The 12,482-nt window shown below is 56.9% G+C and overlaps 1 long non-coding RNA gene across 1 annotated transcript; it reads right to left on the reverse strand.

The window, feature by feature from the left end:
• Positions 1-8,398: 8,398 nt before the first annotated feature.
• LOC121494382 lies at positions 8,399-11,702 on the reverse strand. The gene is made up of 2 exons (XR_005988800.1): positions 11,231-11,702; positions 8,399-10,864 (listed from the first exon to the last, which is right to left on the reverse strand). It is a non-coding gene; the product is annotated as an uncharacterized LOC121494382 (long non-coding RNA).
• Between the last annotated feature and the right edge of the window lie 780 nt (positions 11,703-12,482).

Genomic DNA, 12,482 nt, shown 5'->3' on the forward strand with positions numbered 1-12,482 from the left:
TTTGCTGTTTGTTCCTCCGACTGCTGGCGTCCAGGGCCGAGTCTCTGGCCTGAAACCCCGAGCTCGACAGCAAATGACACCGGGTTTCTTTCCGGTGGATCTCCTACCCCCCTCTCTGGAGTCCTATTAAAATTAGAGGTGAAGGAAACTCAAAAACAAGCTCAGTGATGTCGTGTACATGTCAAATAAAATAATAATAAAATAAAATAAAAATTTTAAAGGTTTTTTTTTTTTTTTTTAATTTTAATCTATCTATGATAGTCACAGAGAGAGAGAGAGGCAGAGACACAGGCAGAGGGAGAAGCAGGCTCCATGCACCGGGAGCCCGACGTGGGATTCGATCCCGGGTCTCCAGGATCGCGCCCTGGGCCAAAGGCAGGCGCCAAACCACTGCGCCACCCAGGGATCCCAATTTTAAAGGTTTTATTTATTTATGACAGAGAGGCAGAGGGAGAAGCAGGCTCCATGCAGGGAGCCCAATGTGGGACTCGATCCCGGGACTCCAGGATCACACCCTGGGCCAAAGGCAGGTGCTAAACCGCTGAGCCACCCAGGGATCCCCTTAAACTAAATTAAAAAAAAAAAAAAAGATGAAATGTAAAATGTAAAATAAAAAACTGAGCTCACAGCAGCGCCTGGCTGGCTCAGTCAGAAGAGCATATGACTCTAGATTATCAGTTTGAGCCCCCCATTGATTGTAGAGATTACTAAAATAAAATAAAATAAAATAAAATAAAACATTAAACTTTAAAAAAAATAACCGAGCTCACTGATACAGAGAACAGGTGGTTGGCGGTTGCCGGTGGAGGGGTGGGAGGCAGGCAAAATAGGTGAGGGGTCAAAAGGTACCAACTTCCAGTCATACAATAAATAAGTCAAGGGGAGGTAATTAATAACACTGTATCCGCATTTTTGAAACTTGCAGAGAGAGTAGACCTTAGACATTCTATTCACAAGAAAAAAAAATTATAACTATGTGTGCTGATGGATGCTAACTGCACCGACTGTGATCATTTCAACAATGTACACAAATATCAGATCATTAGGTTGTACACCAAACTACTACAATGTTATGATATATCTATTATACCTCAGTTTAGGGACCTCAGGGTGGCTCAGTGGCTGAGTGTCTGCTTTCAGCCCAGGTCATGACCCCGGGGTCCCAGGATCGAGTCCCGCATCGGGCTCCCTGCATGGAGCCTGTTTTTCCCTCTGCCTGTGTCTCTGCCTCTCCCCACCCCCAAATAAATAAATAAAAATCTTAAAAATAAATTAAATAAATAAATAAATAAATACTTCAATTTAAAAGAACAAAAACACCTCAGGGAAAGAAGCCAGGCACCAAAGGCCACATATCCTCTATATGATTCCACTCATGAAATGTCCAGAAGAGGCACATCCACAGAGCAGGGTGCTGGCCCACGGCCATCCAGGCTGGAGTTTCCTGTGCTGGGCCAGGGTGCAGGGGAGCATCTCCAGGTGCATGCCAGCAGCACCATGCCCCCCTCCAGTCTGATCAACCAAAATATCTAGACATTTCCACCTGTTGCCCGGAGGCAAAGTCGCCCCCAGTTGAGAACCACTCCCTTCCTCTCACCTGGGACTTGCCAGAACAGTCCTTCCCATACATCCCACGTGGGGGATTTGCCTTAAACAGCCTGCTCAGGGACTCCAGCAAAAGGCACCCGGAGAACTGATTGCCCTTCCAGCCTTCTGGGGAGGCCAGAAGGTGTCCCCGCCACGCATCCTCACCTGTCAGGAACACCTGATGCTCACTCAACTCCCCTCTCTGGGGGGGGGGGGGGGGGCGGAGGGGCACCACCTGAGAACCAGGGCAGGAACGAGTTCCCAGCTCACTGTCACTATGCCGTCTTCTCCAAAGCTCCCTTGTGCTTTGATTTTTAAAAATATTTTATTTATTTATTCATGAGAGACACACAGAGAGGCAGAGACCCAGGCAGAGGAGAAGCAGGCCCCCTGCGGGGAGCCCGACGCGGGACTCGATCCCGGACCCGGGGGTCATGGCCTGAGCTGTTGGCTGCCCCTCATCACTGGGAATAGCCGGCGCCGCAGACAGTCGGGAGGATGCGCGGGGGCTCAAAGCGGAGCAGGGGTCCCTGGCGCCCCTGGGCCAGGGCCGGGGGGGGGGGGGGGGGGGGGGGGGGGGGGGGGGCGAGGGAGGGAGGGACTGACATCGGCGGGCGCCAGGGGGTCTCCCGCCCCAGAGCGAGCTGCAGCGCCCTCCTGGTCAGAGCTCCCGCTGACCGGCGCCCAGAGCCCCCCAGGACCTGGTCCCCACTCGGGGCCCTGCGGGGGGGTCCCACCCGCGCGAACCTGCGCTTGCGCGCCCATCCTGTCCCCGCCCGGACTCCAGCCCTCCTCCCTCCTCCGCCTTCCCGTCGGTGACCCTATTGTGGCCCCAATGCCCCGCCCCATCTCCGGGCGCCGGGGGCTCCCCCCACCCCACGCGGGACCCCCGGGGGGGCTGGACTGCAAGTCCCAGAGAGCCCTGCGCTTCCCGTGGGTGGGGTCCGGGGCTCCCCCTCCCCGGGCGGTTTGGGAGGCGTCCGCCACTTTCAAATTTTGGCGCTAGGCGGGCGGGCGGGGCGGTGACCGCGGCTCCCAGCCCTCCCCTCCCCCGCGAGGTGGGGCTCCGCCTGCGCAGGCTGCCCCCGCCCGGAGCGCAGGCGGGATTCGAACCCAGGACGCGCCGGCCCGGGGCGCAAGAGGGTTACAGGCTGTGTCGGGGCGGGGGGCGGCGCCCGGGCGAGCAGCCCTCCTCCAGGCGCTGCCCACCCCCCCACCGCCCCCACCACCACCCCACCCCCCACCGCCCCCACCACCACCCTACCCCCCACCGCCCCCCACCCACCCCCCACCCCCCCACCCCACCCCCCACCCCCACCACCACCACCCCCCCACCCCACCCCCCACCGCCCCCCACCCCCACCCCCCACCACCCCACCCCGGCCCTCCACGCCCCTGCCCCGCGCGGGCTTTGGCGCCAGATCTTTCAAACTCTCACTGCAACGGCTGCCCCTGGCTCGGGGCCCGGCCCGAGGACCCGGATTCCGGAGCCTGGATCTGTGCGGCCTGGATTCCGGAGCCCGGCGCGCGGGGAGGGCTCACTCCGGAGCAGGGCCAGGCCGGGGGCTAACCCGGCATCGAGGAGCAGAACTCGGCCGCCCGCCCGAGGGCTGGAGCCTATAATCCCAGATGGAATCTGGGTTGGTGGGGGGGATGCTGAGGCTGGCGGGCGGCTGTGGCCTACGGGGTGGAAGGCTCTAGAGGCGTAGACCAGTATTGATGGAGTCCCCTGTGCCAGGCCTTGGAGCCGCATCAGTGTGACCCAAACAGAGATCCCTGCTGGGGGGGTGGGGGGTGGGCAGGACACAGATACACTTCACAAGCCAACCACGTGGCTAGTGGAAGAGGGAATGTGGGCAAACAAGGTCAAGGGGCTCGGGAGCCCCTGCTTAAGGGGATGCACTTTTTCTTTTTTTTTTAAGATTTTATTCATTCCTGAGAGACACAGAGAGGCAGAGACACAGGCAGAGGGAGAAGCAGGCTGCCTGTGGGGAGCCTGATGTGAGATTCGACCCCAGGACCCCGGGGTCACACCCTGGGCGGAAGGCAGACGCCCACCCACTGAGCCACCCAGATGCCCCTGAAAAGTTTACTTTAAAAATGAGCTTTGAGGGATCCCTGGGTGGCGCAGCGGTTTGGCGCCTGCCTTTGGCCCAGGGCGCGATCCTGGAGACCCGGGATCGAATCCCACATCGGGCTCCCGGTGCATGGAGCCTGCTTCTCCCTCTGCCTGTGTCTCTGCCTCTCTCTCTCTCTCTGTGACTATCATAAATAAATAAAAATTTAAAAAAAAAAAAAAAAAATGAGCTTTGAGGGGCAGCCCCACTGGCGCAGCGGTTTAGCGCCGCCTGCAGCCCAGGGTGTGATCCTGGAGACCCAGGATGGAGTCCCACGTCGGGCTCCCGGTGCATGGAGCCTGCTTCTCCCTCTGCCTGTGTCTCTGCCTCTGTCTCTCTCATGAATAAATAAATAAAAAATCTTTAAAATAAAATAAAATAAAAATGAGCTTTGAAAAAATAAATAAAAATTAAAAATAACAATTTTTTTTATGATAGTCACACACAGAGAGAGACACAGGCAGAGACACAGGCAGAGGGAGAAGCAGGCTCCATGCTCCGGGAGCCTGACGTGGGACTCGATCCCGGGTCTCCAGGATCGTGCCCTGGGCCAAAGGCAGGCACCAAACCACTGTGCCACCCAGGGATCCCAAAAAATTAAAAAAAATAAAACTGAGCTTTGGGGGCACTTGGTGGCTCAGGGGTTGAACATCTGCCTTCGGCTCAGAGCGTGATCCCAGGGTTCCGAGATCGAGTCCCACATCAGGCTCCCTGCATGCAGCCTGCTTCTCCCTCTATGTCCCTGCCTCTCTCTGTGTGTCTCTCATAAATAAATAAATAAACTAAATATTTAAATAAAATAAAACTGAGCTTTGGGGGCCCCTGCAGGGGCTCAGCGGTTGATCCCGGGATCCCGGGATCGAGTCCCACATCGAACTCCCTTGCAGAGAACCTGCTTCTCCCTCTGCCTGTGTCTCTGCCTCTCTCTGTCTCTCTCAGGAGTAAGTAAATAAAATATTTTTAAAAATAAAACAAAACAAAATAAATAAAACCGAGCTTCGTGGAAGCACTAGTGCAACCATTTTGATTTTTATCCAGCTTTATGCTTTCAAGCAGTTTCGGGGACAGATGTGAAACAAGTACGTGATCTAATGTTAGTGTGCTAGTCATCTGTCACTGTGTAACAGAGACCCAAACACAGTGGCTTAAAGCAACTCACCTTTCTTATCTCCGTGGCTCAGGAATCTGGGTGCGGAGTAGCTGGGTCATCTGGCCAAGGCTTCATGAAAACTCACTTCAAGCTCACTTGCACAGAAGGATCCAGCCCCTGCAGGCTATAGGCCTTAGAGTGTCAGGCGGGCCGTTGTCCAGGGGCTGTCTCAGTTTCTTATCACAAAGCAGGTTCTCGTTCGGGCTTTGAAACCCTCTGTATTTGTTGTAATAGGAAAAACAAAAAACAAAAACAACCCAAATATCTATCCAACAGTGGACCCAAACCTCCATGGACATTTACACGGTGGAAAATGATGCTGCGGTGAAGATGAATGCCCCGGGGACACGCATCCCCAGAATGACCTCCCAGGTGTAAGATTGTGCAAAGAAAGCAAAGCCCACGAGACTACCAGCAATATCCTACCATTTTTATAAAATTCAAAACCTGGCTAACCTAGCTGATGTGATGCAGTTGAAAGGAAAAGTGGAAACACGATTACTCAGAAGTCAACACGGTGGTGTTGCTGGTGAGGAAGGGGGTGACAGGTGGGGATGGGTACGTGGTGGGGGCTTCAACACAGGGTCACATCCTGTTCTTTTTTTTTTTTTTTTTATGATAGTCACACACAGAGAGAGAGAGAGAGAGAGAGGCAGAGACACAGGCAGAGGGAGAAGCAGGCTCCATGCACCAGGAGCCCGACGTGGGACTCGATCCCAGGACTCCAGGATCACGCCCCGGGGCCAAAGGCAGGTGCTAAACGGCTGCGCCACCCAGGGATCCCCCACATCCTGTTCTGAAGGCTGGTCGTTGTGAAGTCTCTACTCTTAAGCTGGACATGTAAGTGACAGATGCTTTTTCTGTGTTTGATAAATTTCATATATCAAAAATGAAAAAAAAAAACCCACCAACTTTCCTCGGGCTGCTTTGTAGAACAACGTGGTACCGAGGCGCCTGGGTGGCTCCGTTGGTGAAGCGTCTGCCCTCCGCTCAGGTCGTGATCTTGGAGTCCTGGGATCGAGCCCTACATCGGGCTCAGCAGAGTGTTTGCTTCTCCCTCTGCCCCTTCCCCTGCTCACGCTGGCGCTCTGTCTCTGAAATAAATAAATAAAATCTTAAAAAAAAAAAAACAAAAACGGGCAGCCCCGGTGGCTCAGCAATTTAGCAACGCCTGCAGCCCGGGTCACGATCCTGGAGACCGGGGATCGAGTCCCACATCGGGCTCCCTGCGTGGAGCCTGCTTCTCCCTCTGCCTGGGTCTCTGCCCCACCCCAACCCCCTCTAATAAATAAATAAAATATATTTAAAAAAAAAACCAACGTGGGCCCAATATAAATAGAATACCCTACCGTCAAAGAGAAATGGTAATCCTGTGACCTCATAGACCTGTTAACTATGCTCCCTGGTAATCATGTTGCAATATGTAAATGTGTGAAATCCATATACATTGTACACCTTACAGTTGCACAAGGTTATATGTCAACTATGTCTCAATTTAAAAAAAAAAAGAGTATCCTAGGGGTGCCCCTGGGTGGCTCACTCTGAAGCATCTGCCTTCAGCTCAGGTCATGATTTCAGGGTCCTGGGATGGAGCCCTGTGTTGGGCCCCCTGCTCAGTGGGGAGTCTGCTTCTTTGTCTCCCTCCCTCCCTGCTCATGCTCTCTCTCGCTCTCTCTCTCTCTTTTACTGTCTCAAACAAATAAAATCTTTAAAATTTTTTTAAATTAAAAACAATTTTTTAAATTAAATCTTATTCAAAATGTGGTTTCAAGGGATCCCTGGGTGGCGCAGTGGTTTGGCGCCTGCCTTTGGCCCAGGGCGCGATCCTGGAGACCCGGGATCGAATCCCACATCAGGCTCCCGGTGCATGGAGCCTGCTTCTCCCTCTGCCTGTGTCTCTGCCTCTCTCTCTCTCTGTGACTATCAAAAATAAATAAAAATTAAAAAAAAAAAACTGAAAAATATCTTAAAAAAAAAAAAAAGAAAGTGTTCAAATCTTTAAAAAAAAAAAAAAATGTGGTTTCAGGGGACGCCTGGGGGGCTCAGTGGGAGCATCTGCCTTCGGCTCAGGGCATGATCCCGGGGTCCTGAGATCGAGTCCCGCATCGGGCTCCCTGCATAGAACCTGCTTCTCCCTCTGCCTGGGTCTCAGCCTCTCTCCATGTCTTTCATGAATAAATAAGTAAAATCTTTAAAAAAAACTTTGGTTTCAAGATGGCTGGCTGGCTCAGTTGGAAGAACATGTGACTCATGATCTCAGGGTCATGAGTTTGAGTCCCATTTGGGTGCAGAGATGACTTAAAAAACAACTTTAGGGATCCCTGGGTGGCTCAGCGGTTTAGAGCCTGCCTTAGGCCCAGGGCGCGATCCTCGAGTCCTGGGATCGAGTCCCGCATCGGGCTCCCTGCATGGAGCCTGCTTCTCCCTCCTCCTGTGTCTCTGCCTCTCTCTCTCTCTCTTGAATAAATATCATGAATAAATAAATAAATAAATAAATCTTTAAAAAAAAACCTTTAAATCATTCATTAATTATTTATGAGAGAGAGTGTGAGAGAGATCGAGCAGGATGAGAAGGAGCAGAGGGAGAGGGAGAAGCAGGCTCCCCACTGACGGGAGCCCAATGTGGGCCTCGATCCCAAGACCCTGGGATCATGACCTCAGCCAAGGGCAGACGCTTAACTGACTGAGCCACCCAGGCGCCCTCCCCCTCCAAAACTAAAACTTAACAAAAAAAAAAAGTGGTTTCTTAGGCACGCCAGCCGCATTTTAAGGGCTCAGTGGCCGCACATAGCTGCTAGCCACCGACCAGCACAGGTGAAGAGGGTGCTGGGACAGTCACCCGGGGAGGGACTGCCGAGCCCAGGGCTGCGGTGGGTGCTGCGCTCAGACACCCTGTCCCCCGCCTGGACCTCTCCCACATCCTTGTCCAGGCCTCACTGCAATACCCGGACTCACAACCCCCTGTCTCCCACCCTCTGGAGCCTCCTCCTAAGGCGCGCTGTGACCCCTTGTGCACAGCCCCGGACTCAGGTAGCAAGGGGCAGCTGGGGTTTTTTGGGGGTGGGGGTGGGGGTGGCGTGGATCCGCGAGCTGGGAAGCCACCTGCGTGCAGGCGAGGACCCTTCTATAGAGCAAAGCCCAGGGAGAGAGAACCAGAGGCAGGCGGCGTGGGCTCGGGCCACCCTCCCCACGCCCCCGCCGGGAGGAAAATGTCAGCCGCAGGCTTCCCGGGAGCTTCGGAGGCGTGGGTGTGGGTCGGGTCTGTCTCGGGGTAACAGCTACAGACTGGCTTACATCTCACAGTTCCCGGAGCGGGGCTCAGAGGGGAGGTCCTCTGTCCCAGGCGGGTGGATGGGGTCCCTGGGTGGGGTCCAGCTTGCTGGAGGGCCAGGCTGGGGCCTGAGCCACCCCCTCTCCCGGTCCGTGGGGTCCCACGTCCCCATGGCTGCAGCGCAGTGGGACGTCTTTCGTGGGATCTGCTCCTGCAGTGGGCAGGGGGTCCCTGCGAGTGGCAAGTCCCAGACGCAGCCGCGACCAGATCCACCAAGGGGAGGGATGTCCCAGGACTGCAGCTGGGATTCCCCAACAACTTTATTGAGACAAAAGTCACAAAGTCACATAGCATACAATTCTCGCCCTAAAGTGCACAGTACAGTGATTTTTAAAAAAATATTCACAGCACTCGGCATCCACCACCATCCACGTTAGAACATTCCATCTCCCCAAAAAGAAGCCCCATCCCTTCCCGTGCCCAGCGCCCAGCCCCCCTCCGTGGACGAGCCGTCCTGCACGTGTCACACACCGGGACTCCCACCCGTGGGGCCTCCTGTGTGTGGCTCCCTCCCCGAGCGCCCCGTGGCTCGGGGTCCGCCCGGGCGGCGTGGGGGCCTCGCCCCTGCTGCAGGTGACGGAATTCCAGCGGGTGGAGAGCTTCGGCCGTCTCAGCCGCCATCAGTCCATGGACATTTGGGTTGATTCCACATTTTGGAAATTAGAAACACTGCTGCTGTTAGTATTGGGGTGCGCGTTTTGTGGGGACAGGGCGTCAGGCTCCCTCGGGTGGAGCTCCCAGGTGAGAGGCACTGGGGGCACCTGGGGAGCAGCCGCCAGCCTCCGAGGGCTCCCCGCCGCGCACGTCCTCCCTGCGTGGGTTAGGATCCGTTCTGGGCTGTGAGGCCGCCCGGGCCCGATGCTCCCTGTGTCTGCGGCCCGAGTGGGGGGCTGGATGGGACCCCAGAGAGCACTTGGCGGCAGCAGCTGGTTCTCGCCGGATGGTTTCCGAACGTGGGTTCTGCGACCCCTGTGCCCCGAATTCTTGCCCTGGGTCCCACTAGTGTGAGAGGCAGCCTGGCTGGTGGTGACCCCGAGGCTGGAGAGAAGGGGTGGGTCTGAGAGCCTGTTTGGGAGCCAGAGCCGAGGAGCCCCACCCCGGCCCCTGGAGCACCCCTCGGGCACCTCCGACCTCCGCTCCTGCTGGCCGGCCTGTCTGCACGTGTGGCCCTCCTCCGGCCTGGGAGCCCCGAATCTTCACCGTCTGTTGGCCTGACCACGGTCCCCCTTCCCAAAAGCCCCGCCCCTTGGAACCTGTGAGGGGGACCCTGTGGGGTCTTTGCAGATATAAGTAGTTAAGTTCTGATGAGGCCACTGAGATTGAGGCGGCCTACGTCCTTGTGAAGACACAGACCCCCAGGGAGACGCAGAGATGGGAGCCGGGCGCCCGTGAGCCAAGGAGCGCCAGCCCCTCCAGGGCCCAGACATGTCCCCAGGGAACCAGCCCTGCCACGACCTTGACCTTGGACCTCTGCCCTCCAGAACCCGGAGAGATAGATCCCTGCCGTGCTAAGCTGCCTGGCGTGGGCTATTTGGACTCGGCTACACCGCCTATGGGGGTCAGTCCAACACTCCCCACGCGTCCCGTGGCTCTGGGCCCCGGGGCCTCTCCCGGGGTCTGGGGTGAGGGTGGTCTGCGGTCTCCCCGGAACTGTATCCTCCAGCCAGCGGTTGGCTCAGCCCCCGAGGGGTAGGAACTCCCCCGCGAATGATGAAGCTTGATGCCAGTCAGCTCACTGGCGGCCACCCCACCGGCCCCTTCTTTGATTAGGGGACTCCTTCAGGCGTGCGACCGGCGCCTCTTTTTTTCCTGGGCCCAAGGCAGCCGCTCAACCACTGAGTCCCCCAGGGGCCCCATGACCAAAGCCTCTTTATTGAGCACCTACTGTGTGCTGGAACTACCTCGGTGAGCAAAACACACGAGCCCCTGCCCTGGCGGAGCCCACGTTGTAGCAAAGGGCACGGTAATAATTACGACAGGTAAGGGAGGTATATAGCATGTGCGCAGGTGTTAAATGCTAAGGAGAAAAAAAGGGGGGGTATGAAATGTGCCGGTGGGGTGTGTGTGAAGCATCTCGGTTGGTGGCCAGGGAAGCCCTGTGGAGAGGGGGACAGAGGCCGGGTGACCCAGGGCAGGAGGGGTGTTCCAGGGAGAGGGACAGCAAAGGCCTGGGCAGCAGGAAGGGCTTGGAGGAGGGGGGAGTATTTCATTTGGGGAGGGTGAGCAGACGAGGGACCCTGGAGGGCAGGGGTGTCCGGGGAGTGTCTCCTAGCAGATTGCCAGGTCACCCCGGCAGGGGAGGGGTGCAGAGGAGCGCTTCCCGTGCTTCTAGGTCACCCTTTCTTGCAGCCTTTTCACTACTGTGATTTTTCCATGAAAAGAAGGAGTTTGAGAGATTAAGTCCCCAGCTCCGGGACCCTCAGCTTAGGAGGGCTGCAGGAGGGGTGCGCGCCGGGTGAGTGTGACTTCGGAGCAGAAGCCCCTCAACCTGCTGCTCCCTGCCCCCGCCCCTCCCCAGCAGTTCCCAGCCTGCCTGGCCTTCTTGCCTCCTGGCCTTTGCTCTTGTCACCTCCTCCCAGCCCGTCTGGTCTTACCAACATCTCAAACTTCAGGTGATGACTCACGTCCAGTCCACCCGGAAGCCTCTCCTTAGGGACAGGAATCAGGTCTTGCTCATCTCTGGGAAAAAAAAAACAACAACAACAACCCACATGATGTCAGTCATGACATCAGCACTTTTCCTGCTTCAAACCTGCCAATGGTTTTCTGGCACATCCAGAGTCATACCCAGACACCCCGGTCACTGTCCCCGAGGCCCCCGTGTCTGGTCTCATCTCCCCCGTTCCGCCCCGTCACTAACTCTGCTGCAGCCCCCTGGGGCTCCCTGGGCCGGGTGTGGCCTCACTGCAGGGCCTTTGCACATGCTGCGCTGGAAGCACTCTCGCTTGGTGCTTCCCAAGCTTGGCTTCTTTGTGTCACTCAGGTCTCAGCCTCGGTGTCACCTCCCCTGCCCACCCCACCAGAAGCAGTCGTGTTACTGCCCACCCCCAGCGCCGTATCGGCTCCCCTCGGGCCTCCAATCAGTGCCACAAAGATAGAAAGCACCCCGAGTCCGAGTCCGAGGCGGTTGCTCCCCACGGGGCCCTCTTCTAAGTGGACCGGAATGAACTCGGTGGGTGGGTGCTCAGAACACTCGTGGCTCACGCTGTGGTTTCCGTGAGCAGAGAGCGGAACGGGGTGCCCAAGCTCACGCAGCAGGACAGGGACAGAGCCAGGATCCAGATCCCAGTAGTCAGAGGTGCCCTTAGTCGTCCATGTGCTGTTTGGGGGGCCCTGTCCGCACCCACGCTCCGCCCCACCCCTCTCGCCCTCTCCTGCTCGGCTCCAGCTCCGATGCCACAACCAGACGTGGTGGCCTGGGGTGCTTCAGCCCTGGTCCCTGACTTGTCACCGTCCTGGAAGTTGGAAGTCAGGAGGCTGGGTGGCAGCAGGGTGGGCTCCGGGGAGGCCTCTCACTCCTCACCAGGTCCTCACGTGGTGGAGAAGAAAGTGCTGGTGTCCCTTCTTCTCCTTATAAGGGCGCTAATCCACCCTGGGGCTCCACCCTCATGACCTCACCCAGCCCGAGTCCCTCCGAGACGCCCCACCTCCAAGTGCCACCCCACGGAGGTCAGGGCCTCGGCTTACAGAACCTGAACTTGTGGTCCCTAACACCTCCTATCACCGTGGGGGGCTCCAGGCGGCACCCCCACCCTCCTCCCAGGCCAGGGGCTCCTCCCAGGACATTGCAGCCTCAATGCTGGCTGGGAGCGCGAACCCCCCCTCCTGGGCAGGTCCACCCCTCAACCTCCTTGGTTTCTTCCTTCATCCATGGGGAACAACCCAGGTTTGTGCAGGGGTGGGTGGAGGTGGGGTGCTGGGGTTTGCAGGCCGGGTCCCAAGAAGCAGGGCCTGGACGCGGGTGAAGCAGAAACTCAGTCAGGATGAGAAACCCTATTTTTGTTTTGTTTTGTTTGTTTTAAGGATTTTATTTATTTATTTTACAGGGAGAGAGAGAGAGAGAGAGAGAGAGAGATGAGAGCCCGAGAGCGAGCGCACCAGCAGGGGGAGCAGCAGGCAGAGCGAGAGGGCGAGGCCGACTCCCCCGCGCTTGAGCCGGGAGCCCCACCTGGGGACTCGATCCCAGGACCTCGGATCACGACCTGAGCCCAAGGCAGACGCTTTACCATCGGAGCCCCCCAGGCGCCCTGAGAAATCTTATTTTGATGTCATGTTTTTAACCAAGTCAAGCCAGTGG

Source organism: Vulpes lagopus, chromosome 7, assembly GCF_018345385.1.
Source record: "Vulpes lagopus strain Blue_001 chromosome 7, ASM1834538v1, whole genome shotgun sequence".
In the NCBI taxonomy this organism is placed as follows: Eukaryota; Metazoa; Chordata; class Mammalia; order Carnivora; family Canidae; genus Vulpes; species Vulpes lagopus.